General features: G+C 38.1%; 1 protein-coding gene across 4 annotated transcripts in view; it reads right to left on the bottom strand.

The window, feature by feature from the left end:
• DNAJC6 (DnaJ heat shock protein family (Hsp40) member C6) overlaps positions 1 to 12,230 on the bottom strand; it is a 131,766-nt gene that overhangs the window by 86,564 nt on the left and 32,972 nt on the right. The window lies entirely within an intron of this gene.

The raw sequence follows: 12,230 nt of genomic DNA, 5'->3' as shown, positions 1-12,230 counted from the left end.
TTTCCCGGAACTATAAAATACTGGTTACGACTGAGATTCTGCAACATATTTCCTAGGACTGAATCCTAGTTCTATGGACTATTAGCTCCATGTCCTTGGGCAAGTTACTTAACCTCTCTGCCTCAGTTTCCTTCTCTATAAAATGATAATATCATCATAATAAGGTTTTAGTGAGATTTAAATTAGTACGTAACACATAGTAAGTGCTTAAATGGTATCTATTATCATTATTATTGTTCAGCTATTTTTGTAAGTCATTTTTTCAAAACATGTTTTCTTATCTCTAAAATTAGGCTAAAATCTGTCCTGCCTACTTAAGAGACATTGTCATTATGATGCATGATAATATAAGACCATTATATATAATGTGAAGTGATTATTCTGCCTTGAATTTTTAGATATTTTCATGTATGTCTTTCCTACTAGATTTTGGACTCCTTAATGAAAAAAATCTATATTTTGCTCATGTCTCTACCCCCCATGACACTAGAAAGACCACCACACACTCATTAGATATTGATTATCTACTGAATTAATAAATTAATGAATAAACAAAAATGTATTAGTATCACCTAGTCCGGGGTTTTTTAAGCTACACGTTATGGTCTACTAGTGGATTATAAAACAAACTTAGCAATTCATGACTATTATTTTCATAAAAATGAAGTAGGTTGGAAAACATCAATTTTTAGCACATGGCAAGACATTGTTTTCTTGAAATATTCCTTTGGGTTTGTGTAGTGAATGTGTGTGTGTGTTTCTGGTCAGTAATGATATAAATGTATTTCTCATTATAGGTCTGTTATGTTTGAATGTCTATATATGGTAAAACCTCCATTACTAAGACTGAATTTCCAGCTGTGAATGTCCTACACACTGTGACATCTGAATTCACTTGGATAATTGGACAACAAAGAATTCTGGCTAATCAGACAGTAACTGAGGGCAGAACTTCTGCTCTCTGTTGCAAAGTGTATTATTATCTGGTTTCTAAAATAAACTTCTTCAACTTTCCACTTTAACTAACATAAATTATTGAATAGCATTAAAACTTTCTTTGGCAACATGTCTTAGGTATATGATTTGATTATCTCCTTACTGAATATGGCCTATGGATATAGATGGTGCAAGGCATTCAAACTGGGGATCAGCAGGCCACATCTGACCCCAGACATGTTTTGTTTGTCCTGTACTTTCTAAAAAAAATGTCAGCTTAGATGCCTTTACAAAATGTACACAGGTTCCAGTTTGAGTGCCACAGTTCACCACCATTTCCCAACGTGGGATCCCCAGCTGGCCCCACTCAGCCCCATTATGTCAGCCCTGCAGGCATATGAATTTGAGACCTGCAATGTAGTGGCGAACCTGGAGGATGAGCAACATCAAGAGAGATGCCAAAGCCATACCTTCAATCCAAGTCCAGGAGAAAGAGCAATGGACTGGGAATTCTCTCCTGATTCTATTATTACCTGACTCTATTATGAATCAGAAGAGTGGCCCTGACTCCTGCTTCTCTTAGCAGTAAAATTGAAGATGTTAAATTATAGGATTCTCTCTACCTCTTAAATTTTCCTATTTTTCTCAACACTTGAGTTGTCCTTTCCCTTCTTCTCTGCCAAATGAAGCCCAAAGGGAAAAACCATGGCCATTGAAGTGTTCCAGATGCTAAGTTCCATTTAATCAAGGTTTTACCATAGAACACATACATAAACAGTGGCAGCTGTCAAGAGTTACACGTAGAGCAATAGAGAAGAGGAAATATGCTGGGAAAAACTGAGTGAGCTGATAATATTTAACAGAAGAAAATCTCAATTATTCCTATAGTATTCGTCAGAAATGAGGTAGTCTGTTCTGGTGCCTGATGGAGTGCTGGGTCTCCCAGAAGATAGGACAAATTTTCCAGGAAGGGCAAATTTTCAAAGATAACTCAATACCCTGCAGCCTATCCTTCCTTGAAGCTCAAATCTAGTAGTAATAAAAATAACTGGCATTGATTACTTACTATTTTCCAGGTACCTTACTCACCTTAACTCTCACCTTCCCAACAACCCTGCAAAGGTGTTATCCCTATTTTAAGGCAAACTTGGAGATGGTAAATAACTTGCCGAAGCTCACACAGCTAGCTATCAGTTGGGATTCAGACTCCCATTCAGAAAGATTATGCTTTGGCCCTGCACCAATCTGAAGAGGCAGCTGCAGTGGTCAAAGTCAAAGCTGGAGGACATTTGGGTCATTCCTTGGCTCTGACCTGCTTTACTAAGTGTGATCAGTGAAGATGGTCAGGGCACCTTATGGGAGTTACCTTGCTTTACCTACCCCCAGAGCAGGTTCTATTCAGTGAAATCTGAGAGTTTTAATTAATGTAGGTTCCCAGTAGGCAATCTTGTTTTGTAACCATCTAAATTAGAGGATATTTTATGTTGTGCTCCTGAAAATTGATAGGTGGCTATTGTCTGGCCTAGTTTTAAATCACCGGAAGGAAAAAAATATATTTTCTTTAAAAGCAAACTCCTCACTTTAAAAGAAGCTTGACCTTCATTGTACTCACACACATGTATGTGCACACGTATGTGAGCATGCAGATTAAAGAGACATCAAGGTACAATGAAAAACCACTAGCTTTGGAGAAAAAAATACATCTATGTTTGAGTCCTACACCTGCCACATATAAGTTTTCTACAGTCTGCTTACCACTCACAGCCACATTCCCTTTCTGTAAAGTGAACTACTCAACCTCCCTCACAGGAAGAATCAAATGAAATAATGCACATGAAAGCACGTAATAAACACAAAAGCCCTACGCAAATATGAATCTCATCAAATCTAACAAATCATCCAGTGTAAGTCACAGCATTGAGAAAAATGTAGGCAAGGTACAGGATACAAGATTAACATACAGAAATCAGTTGCATTTCTTTACTCTAACAATGAAATAGCAGGAAAAGAAAGTAAAGAAACAATCCCTTTTAAAATCACATCCAAAACAATAAAATACTCAGGAATAAATCTGACCAAGGAGGTGAAGGTCTTACACATGGAGAACTACAAAAGCACTGATTAAGGAAATTAAAGATGACTTAAAGAAATGGAAAGATATCCTATGTTCTTGAATTGGAAGATGCAATATTGCTAAATTGCAATATTGCTTTTCACTAGAACAAATAATCCTAAACTTCATATGGAATCACAAAAGACCCAGAATGGCCAAAGCAATACTGAAGAAAAAGAACAAACCTGGAGGAATAACCCTCCCGACTTTAGACAATACTACAGAGCTACAGTAAGCAAAACAGCATGGTATTGGTATAAAAACAGACATATGGATAAATGGAACAGAACAAAGAGCCCAGAAATAAACTCACAAATTTTTGGTCAATTAATCTTTGATAAAAGAGGCAAGAACATACAATGGAGTAAAGACAGTCTCTTCAGCAAATGTTGTTGGGATAACTGGACAGCAGTATGTAAATTAATGAAGTTAGAACACTCCCTCACACCATACACAAAAATAAATTCAAAATAGCTTAAAGATTTAAACATAAGACAAGACACTATAAACCTCTTAGAATAAAACACAGGCAAAACATTATCTGACATAAATTTCAGCAATGTTCTCCTAGGGCAATCTAGACAATACAAATAAAAGCAAAAATTAACAAACAGGACCTAATTAAACGTAAAAGCTTTTTGCACAGCAAAGGAAACTATAAGCAAAACAAAAAGACAACCTATGGAATGGGAGAAAATACTTGCAAAAGATGAGACTGACAAGGGCTTAATTTCCAAACTATATAAACAGCTCATACAACTTGATTAGAGAAAAACCAAACAACCCAATCCAAAAATGGGCAGAAGACCTAAACTAGCAATTCTCCAATGAAGACATAATGGTCAGTAGGCATATGAAAAAAATGCTCAATATTGCTAATTACCAGAGAAATGCAAATCAAAACTACAATGAGGTTATCACCTCACACCTGTCAGAATGGCCATCATTCAAAAGTCCAAGAACGATAAATGCTAGAGAGGGTGTGGAGAGAAGGGAACCCTCCTGCACTGCTGGTGGGAAAGTAGTTTGGTGCAGCTGTTATGGAAAACAGTATGGAGATTCTATGAAAAACTAAAAATAGACTTAACATATGATCGAACGATCCCACTCCTGGGCCTATATCCAGAGGGAACTCTAATTTGAAAAGATACATGCACCCCCAATAACCTAAACGTCCATCAACAGATGACTGGATAAAGAAGTTGTGGTATATTTATACAATGGAATACTACTCAGCCATAAAAATGAATAAAATAATGACATTTGCAGCAACATGGATGGAACTTGACATAATCATTCTAAGTGAAGTAAGCCAGAAAGAGAAAGAAAAATACCATATGATATCACTCATATGTGGAATCTAAAAAAAAAAGGAAAAAAGGGGACACTAATGAACTCATCTACAAAACAGAAACAGACTCACAGACACAGTAAACAATCTTATGATTATAGAGGGAAAAGGGGTGGGAAGGGATAAATTGGGGAGTTTGAGATTTGAAAATAAATGTTAGCCACTATATATAAAAGTAGATTTAAAAAAAAAAACTTCTTCTGTATAGCACATGGAGCTATATTCAATCTTGTAATAACTTTCAATGAAAAAGAATATGAAAATGGACACATGTATGTATATGCACGACTGGGACATTGTGCCGTAAACCATTGTAACTAACTACTTCAATTAAAAAAAAGAAAAAGAAAAATGTATTACTGACATACTATCAGTTTTAAGATGCTTCAAGATTTCATAAATATTAATATATTTTGAAAAACTATTTTAGAATAGATGAAACACATGTTATTATTTGACTATATGTTAGACTGAGAATATTTTTTGTCAATTTATAATTCAGGTATTTTGATAACTCTGGTAGGTAAAGGCAGTATTCACCGTGACTTGCCAGGCCTAGTACAGTGACTGCCAAGCAGTAGGTGCCCAATAAGCATCTCTAATTGAATGAAAATGCAAAACATTGTCTGGGAGGCCATCTTTAGCTTACAGGAACATTCACCAGGGATTTTCTTAGTGAGCTCACTGAAAATACAGTTCCATTTGCTAACATTCAACTTACCCTTGACTTTTCAAGGACATGCTCATAGTACAGCAATGTTACACATACATTATCATTTCAAGAGTAACTCATGGAAGCACCTGTCCCTTTCATCTGCCATTTTACATGCCGGGAAACTTCACCCTCCTGGACAGACAAGGACAGACTACTAAGAACTGGCCCTGCACTCAACTGGTCTCATTCATTGGGAAAATAGACTGAAAAATTCTATATGGTAAATAGTTCCCCAAAGTCAGGTGAAAATCTGCACTGAAGTGAAAGTTTCCCTAAATCCTGGATATCCCCATGTTTGGCTCTGAGCTCGTTATATGCTCAAGATGATTAAAATCTCTCGTAACCCCACTGTGCCTAAAGGTTCTGGGCCCTCGAGCATGCAGCAAATCCCCTGGTGAAGAGAAGGGCACTGACTACCTCAGATGCGGGTAAAGTCAATTCTCGGGGTTCTGAGTCTCTTGGACAACCAACCACTGCTGCCCACTTGACCACATCTATCTATAGGGAAGGAACCAGCATTCCCTAAGCTCTAAATTAAGTGCCTGGGTTTTTCAGGAATTTACTGATTCAAACATGAAAGGTCTTTTGAGAAGAATTACCATGTCCATTTCATACCCAGAGACCAGAGCTCTGAAATACAGTCGAGTGTGGGCTAAGAGTGAGTTCTAGTGATCCCCAATATTAATTATCATCTTCTATGCTAATAGAACCCCTGATCTTTAGCTGGGCACAGGCCACACAGTTTTATAAAGAATGTACTTTTCAGTCCTCATTCATATCTCGGACTTGCCACTTGCAAGTTTTCTATAATCTACTAAGTATGTTCATGGGGCTAAGTAAAGGTCATATAATATGAGCAGAAGTGACATGTGCAGTTTCTGGTATGCATCCTTAAAAGAGAAGATGGGTGGTATGCCCTTCTTCCATTCCTTTTCCCTTTCTTCAGGTTGGAATGAGGCGCTCCAGCAAGTATCTTGGACCATGAGGTGACCTTGAGGATGGCAAACACTCACAGAGGAGCAATAGGATAGAAGGACTCTGATCCCCAGAGAACCATGGCAGCCCTGGACCAATTATCTGTAGACTTCTTAAAGGTGAGAAAGAAACTTTTGTCTTAAGCTGTTATTATCTTGCTTTTTTCTATTATGTGCATCCAAATATAATCATCTCTGGGATACAAATTGAAACCTAACCACTGGATTTCAGTTATTTATTTATCATAAAATTTCCTAGGAATTACATAAAGCCTATGTAATCGTGGAAAAATTATACAACCTCTTCATGCCTCGGTTTCCTATTCTGTAAAATTGTAGCATCTAACTAATAGGGCAGCTATTAGAATTGCATTAGACAAAGCACACACAGAGCTTAACACAGTGCCTAGCATACAGTGAGAGTTCAATGAATGGTAACTATTTTGTTATTTCTTGTCATTGTCCTTCGACTGATAACACAGATGAGCTTATCATGCCTGAGTCCAAAACCAGTCATCTCTCCACCTCACCCTGCTATCCAGAAACTGCCTTCCTGGGCACACCAAGCCCAGAGCCATAGAGCGCTTGCTTGTGTCATTAACAAAATCCCTGAAGAGCTGCCCCTTCCTTAAAGTGCAATTCTCTTTCTGTGATCTGCCCACATAATCTGAATGCAGTCTGGAATATTTTAAGCCATCAATGTTGATAACAAAAATTTAAAGCCAAGTGTCAGTGTTTATGACACAGTGGTTCTGAGTCTATTTATTTCAACATGGCCAAATGAGAGAGTCTGACTCTTTCTCCACTTGTGCTAAAAGTAAATAAAGCATTTGAGTAATAAGTTGGGGCATTTTCATATTATTATTTTACCTTTTATTTTACATTGTGAAACTTTTCAAACATATACAAAAGTAGAGAAAATTCTATAATGGACCCTTTTTCCCATCATTCAGCATCTACAATTGCTAAGTCATGGTCAGTCGTGTTTTATATCTATGAACCCCCAACCACTTTTAAGTAAATTCCAGACTCCATCAGCAAATACCATTCCATCAGTAATATCTTAGTAAGGAGCACTTTCATTTCTGGAAAACAACCATCAGACCTGTGCTAGAAGCGGGGCAAAGAGCCATTCCACCTGTCTGCTGAGAGGCTAAGCTGTCCACCTGCTCCCTTTCAGGAGACTGTCAGAGCAACCTGCACAACCTCTCTGCTTATTTCCCCACAAAAATCACCTCTTCAAGCACCAGTAATCGTAGACCTTACTACCCAAGAGATCTGGAAATCAGCATGGAATTAAGTTTTGCCAGCACAGCAGAAATTTATGGAATATTAAAATTGGAAGGAGCTGTAAAGGCAGACTATCCACTTCAATTTAGAGAAAAGAAAGTTGAAACAAAGACGTGAGTGAACTGATTCACATTTGAGCTTTCTAAAATGCAGATCCAATTATGTGACTCAGCTGCTCAAAATCATCCAAGGGTTTCCCACTGTCCTCAGTCTGTGGTATTCAGTGCAAAGGACCCTCCACATTCTAAGATCAACTACTTCCCTCTGGAGATAGCTCTCACTTCTTCTGCTTTCCCCATTCCTCTCTCTAAGGCCAAACATAGAGCTTCTTTAAGATCCCCTGCCTAGCCAACCCTGCTTGCCCTTCAGATCCTTCCACAGAAAGCACCTCCTCCAGGAAACCATCAAGGTTCTCAAAACCAAGTTAGGTGTAATTCCACGTGGTCCCATAGAACACTGTATGTCTTCTAACACAGCACTTACAACATTACACTGAAATTTCCTGTTACATGTACTCCTCCCCACATCAGACTGTAAGCTCCATGATGACAGGACTGCGTTTGGTACCTAACTACATGCCTGACACAGAGCAGACACCTGATAAACACGTGTTAAAAAATGAACGGCTACTGCCACTGGGAAGAGTCTACAAAAGACATAAGGGGAAACTGGTCTATGTTTAATGCCAAAGATTAGCTATTTCATTTATTACTTCTTAAGGCCACAGAACTACATATAAGAGACTGGTTTTCTGACCAGTCCAGGTCAGAACTCTTAGCTTTCCATCACACTGCATTAATATGAATTCAGCCAATAAAGGTGTCACACTGCTTTTTTCCTATGTAAATGAAATCATTTATAGAGGGTTAAGTAAAGACTTGTAGACTTTTGAAGTCATTTTTGTTTGAAAAATATTTACTTTTTGACCTGAGTAAGAGAGTCACAGACTCTAGATCACTTTTTTTCTGAAAGATCGTCATTTTTAGAGAGTATTTCCTTTGGGATAGATATTGTTGATGAATCATAGAACATAACTCTTTCATCTTTGCCTCTGAAATCACTATGCCCACGTGGTACAGACTGCGGGGAACCACGCGTTGGTGAAAACTGAGATAGGGACTAGGGAGGTTTTCAAAAGAAGGCAGATGATCACAAATTATGAAAACAAAATACCCAAGTGGTGGTATGTTTAAGGCGTATTACTATAAAGGTAACTATTGTAGAGCTTTTTTATGCCTTTAAAATACTGACTGTAAGATGGGAGAGCACAGTAGTACTGGTTTTCCATTCAAGAAACCCTTACTGGATGTTTCCATGGGCCACTTTCCTTACACTCATTCTCACTGTAAGTTTCAAAGGGAAGCAATCTAGTATAGAAAAAAAAACAGCAAATTGCTAATTCAGTAAAACTTAAGTTAACACAGCCCCAATTTACTAGAACTCTCTCAGTGTAGTGTTTAAGAACACAGGCTCTGGAGATGGGCAGACCTGGGCTTCCAGCTGGATGTTTGTACTCGGACAAAATATGTAACTTCTTTTTAGTCTCCTCATTTCCAGTTTGGTGTATTACCCCACAGCATGGCTATACTGATTAAATTCATTAGGGTAGGTGTGGGGCATATCCATTCTCTTCTCAGCCCAAAGCAGCACTCCCTTTCCCAGGGAAATCCTCCTCCTCTATGGTTGAAACTAGAGCTGCCATGGCCCAGAGGGGGGCACCTGAAACCAAGCTAAGTCAACCATGGCCTGTTCACAGGACTTCTCAATTTAAAACCAGTGAGAGAGTAAGTCTGAGTCTTTCCTAGAGCAAGGAAGACAGGCAGGATTTGTAGGAGACATGCTTTCTGACATGTGGAGATAAATGATCCAAGAAAACAATGTTGCTAAGGAGGAAGAAGTGACTTTGAGAGAGGAAGCGAAAATAGCATGTACATCCCAGGAATTCAAGATAATCAGTTGCACTCCTACTCATTTCATGGTTACAAAATCCCCCTTTTTCAATTCAGTTAAATCAAATTGGTTCTCTGTCATTTGTAACCAAAGGAATCCTCCCTAATGTAGTACTGAGCACCATCCCTGCATCATCTTAGCTCAATGCACTTAAATTATTATTTACTCCCCCGTCTACTTCCCTGCTACGAATAAAAAAGAAAAATTAAGATGCCTAAATAAAAGCTTGCTAAGAAACTCGGTAAATATAATAAGCTTCTTGTTCTCACTTGGAATCCTTATCTATTCAATTAAACCGTCTACACTTCCTGGCTATAACTAACACTTATTCTTTGTACGCTTTGTTCTATCGAGAACTTTCAAGCAGTTTAGCATTGTCCAATAAAAATACAATGCAAGCCACAAATATTAGTCATATATGTAATTTTACAATTTCTAGTAGCCACACTTTAAAACAGAAAACTAAAATGAAATAAGTGAATTAATTTTAATAATATCTTTAATTCAATGAGGACAAAATATTGCCATTTCAACATATAGTCAACCAAAAAAAAGTAATCAATGAAAGATTTTTTTTCATACTAAGTCTTCAAAATCCAGTGTGTATTTTACACTTACAGCACATGTCAGTTTGGACTAACCACATTCCAAGTGCTCAAAGGCTGCTTACCACTCTGGCGACTATTAGACAGTGCACGTGTTAACTGCCTCAATCTTCACAACAGCTCTAAAAAAGACTGAAGCTTTTGTAACTGAAACTCAAAAGAAATTAAGTACAGTTGACCCTTGAACAACTTAGGGGTTGGGGGGCCAACCCTCCACACAGTGGAAAATCCACATATAACTTTACAGTAAGCCCTCGGCCTACACAGTTCTTGCATATCTGCGGGTTCAACCAACCACAAATCTTGTAGTGCTGTGGGACATGTTTATTTTTAAAAATCCATGTACAAGTGGACCTTCCCAGTCCAAACCTGTGTTGCTCGAGGGTCAACAGCAATTTAATCTCGGCCAACAGCTAGCCAGTGCAAAACCAGGCGCAAACCTTGGACTTTGGCCTCCAAACTCTATGCTCCTTATCACATTATGTTGCCTATACAGTAAGAACTGATGTTCAACAAAACCCGTTTTGAAATACAGCCAGTTCAGTCAAATAAACTAATGTGATGTGGCTTCACCTATCAAATGAAAGGTGTGGACAGGTGGTCTCTACGTAAAAGGGGCTGTATTTTCTAACTGATTCCTCAGGACACAGAGCCTGCCAATGGGGCTCTGTGGGAACAATCCCCCGAAGTCCACCCTTCTCTGTATCCACTGACCCATGAGGCTCGTGCTGTCACAGATGGATGTGTTCTCTCCATCACACCTTCTTCTCTAACAAGCTATTCTTACTCTATTCACAGAATCAATATCAGAATCTTTGCAAATAAAATTGTTCACTGAGACAGTAGGTGACGGCCTGCAGTGTGGCTTTAACATGTTAGCTGGTCTAGCAAGATGGTTTCTTTAAGCAAAAGGGAGAAATGGCCCTCATTTACTGCCAGTGGCCCGACCCTCCCACCACAGCAGGGAGACGGCCCTCTCCAAAGCAGCTAGAACTGACAGATAAGGCTTTCAGGACAAAAATAGGCACTGCTGATATATCTTAACTATTATAATTTTCTCTGGATCTTTTATTCAAAATCCACTGTCTTTTCTTTGCAGCAGCAACTGAATTCTTTGTTTGGTGACAGAATGTCAATCCTGCAAATTTGTTTTTTAGTGAAGACAACTGTGTGAAAGTGCTTAGCATGGTGATCTGGAACATAGCAATTAACGTTGGTTTCTTTTGCATCAGAGGGCAAACCACACTGTGAAGGAATATTTAATGTCTGAGAAAATGCCTACAATATAATGTTAAGGGAAATGAATAGAACACAAATATTATTCCAAAATGTGAATCTACAAGGAACTATGCTGATCAAAATATATTGTATTTGTATCTTTGTCTATTTTTATACTTTTTATAATGTTTGCTTTTTTCTGTATATATTGTATAGTATACAAAGTTTCTTCCTAAATCTGTCAACCCTTGAATGTAGTTTCACAGAATACTTATGTTTACTTTCTATTTTCACAAACTTACTATGGAAAATACTCTTTGGAAATAAATGTGTTATATGTGCAAAAAAACTGATCAATGATCAAATTACTGATCATTCAAAATATGTTCAATATCTTGTAGTAACATTTAACGAAAAAGAATATGAAAATGAATATATGTATGTATACACATGACTGGGACATTGCACTGTACACCAGAAGTTAACACATTGTAGCTGACTGTACTTCAATTTGAAAAAAGATGTGAATCGTATTCTTTAAAAACAAAAAAAAGAAAAGGTCTACCTTTATATGTGCATAGACAAAACAACGGAAGGAAATACACCAACATATTAACAATGGTTATCACTTAATGGTGGTATCAGGAATGATTTAAAGGATGTTTATTTTTGTATGTTCTGGATGATTGTTTGTAAAAATGGCTAGTCATTCACCCCACCCTCACTCCTTGCCATCCACACCACTTTGTAATATTACTTCACATTTTCTCTCACCAAGAGGTAGAGTTAACTTTCACATTCCTAGACTCTGGGCTGGCCCTACAACTGCTTTGAACAACAGAGGGTGGCCTGAATGTGCTCCCCTCCCCCAGTTCATATTTGTAGCCCTAAACTCTAATGTGATGGTATCTGGAGGTGGGGGATTTGGGAGACAATTAGGAGTAGATGAGATCATGAGGGTGGGGTCCCCATGATGGGACTAATGTTCTTGTGAAAAGAGGAAGAGAGACAAGAGCTCTCTCTCTCCCTGTCGCGTGGAGACACAGAAAGATGGTGGCCATCTGCAAGCCAGGAAGAG

The sequence above is a fragment of the Camelus ferus genome, chromosome 13, assembly GCF_009834535.1.
Source record: "Camelus ferus isolate YT-003-E chromosome 13, BCGSAC_Cfer_1.0, whole genome shotgun sequence".
Lineage (NCBI taxonomy): Eukaryota > Metazoa > Chordata > Mammalia > Artiodactyla > Camelidae > Camelus > Camelus ferus.
This window is presented reverse-complemented; position numbering and strand designations above follow the sequence as displayed.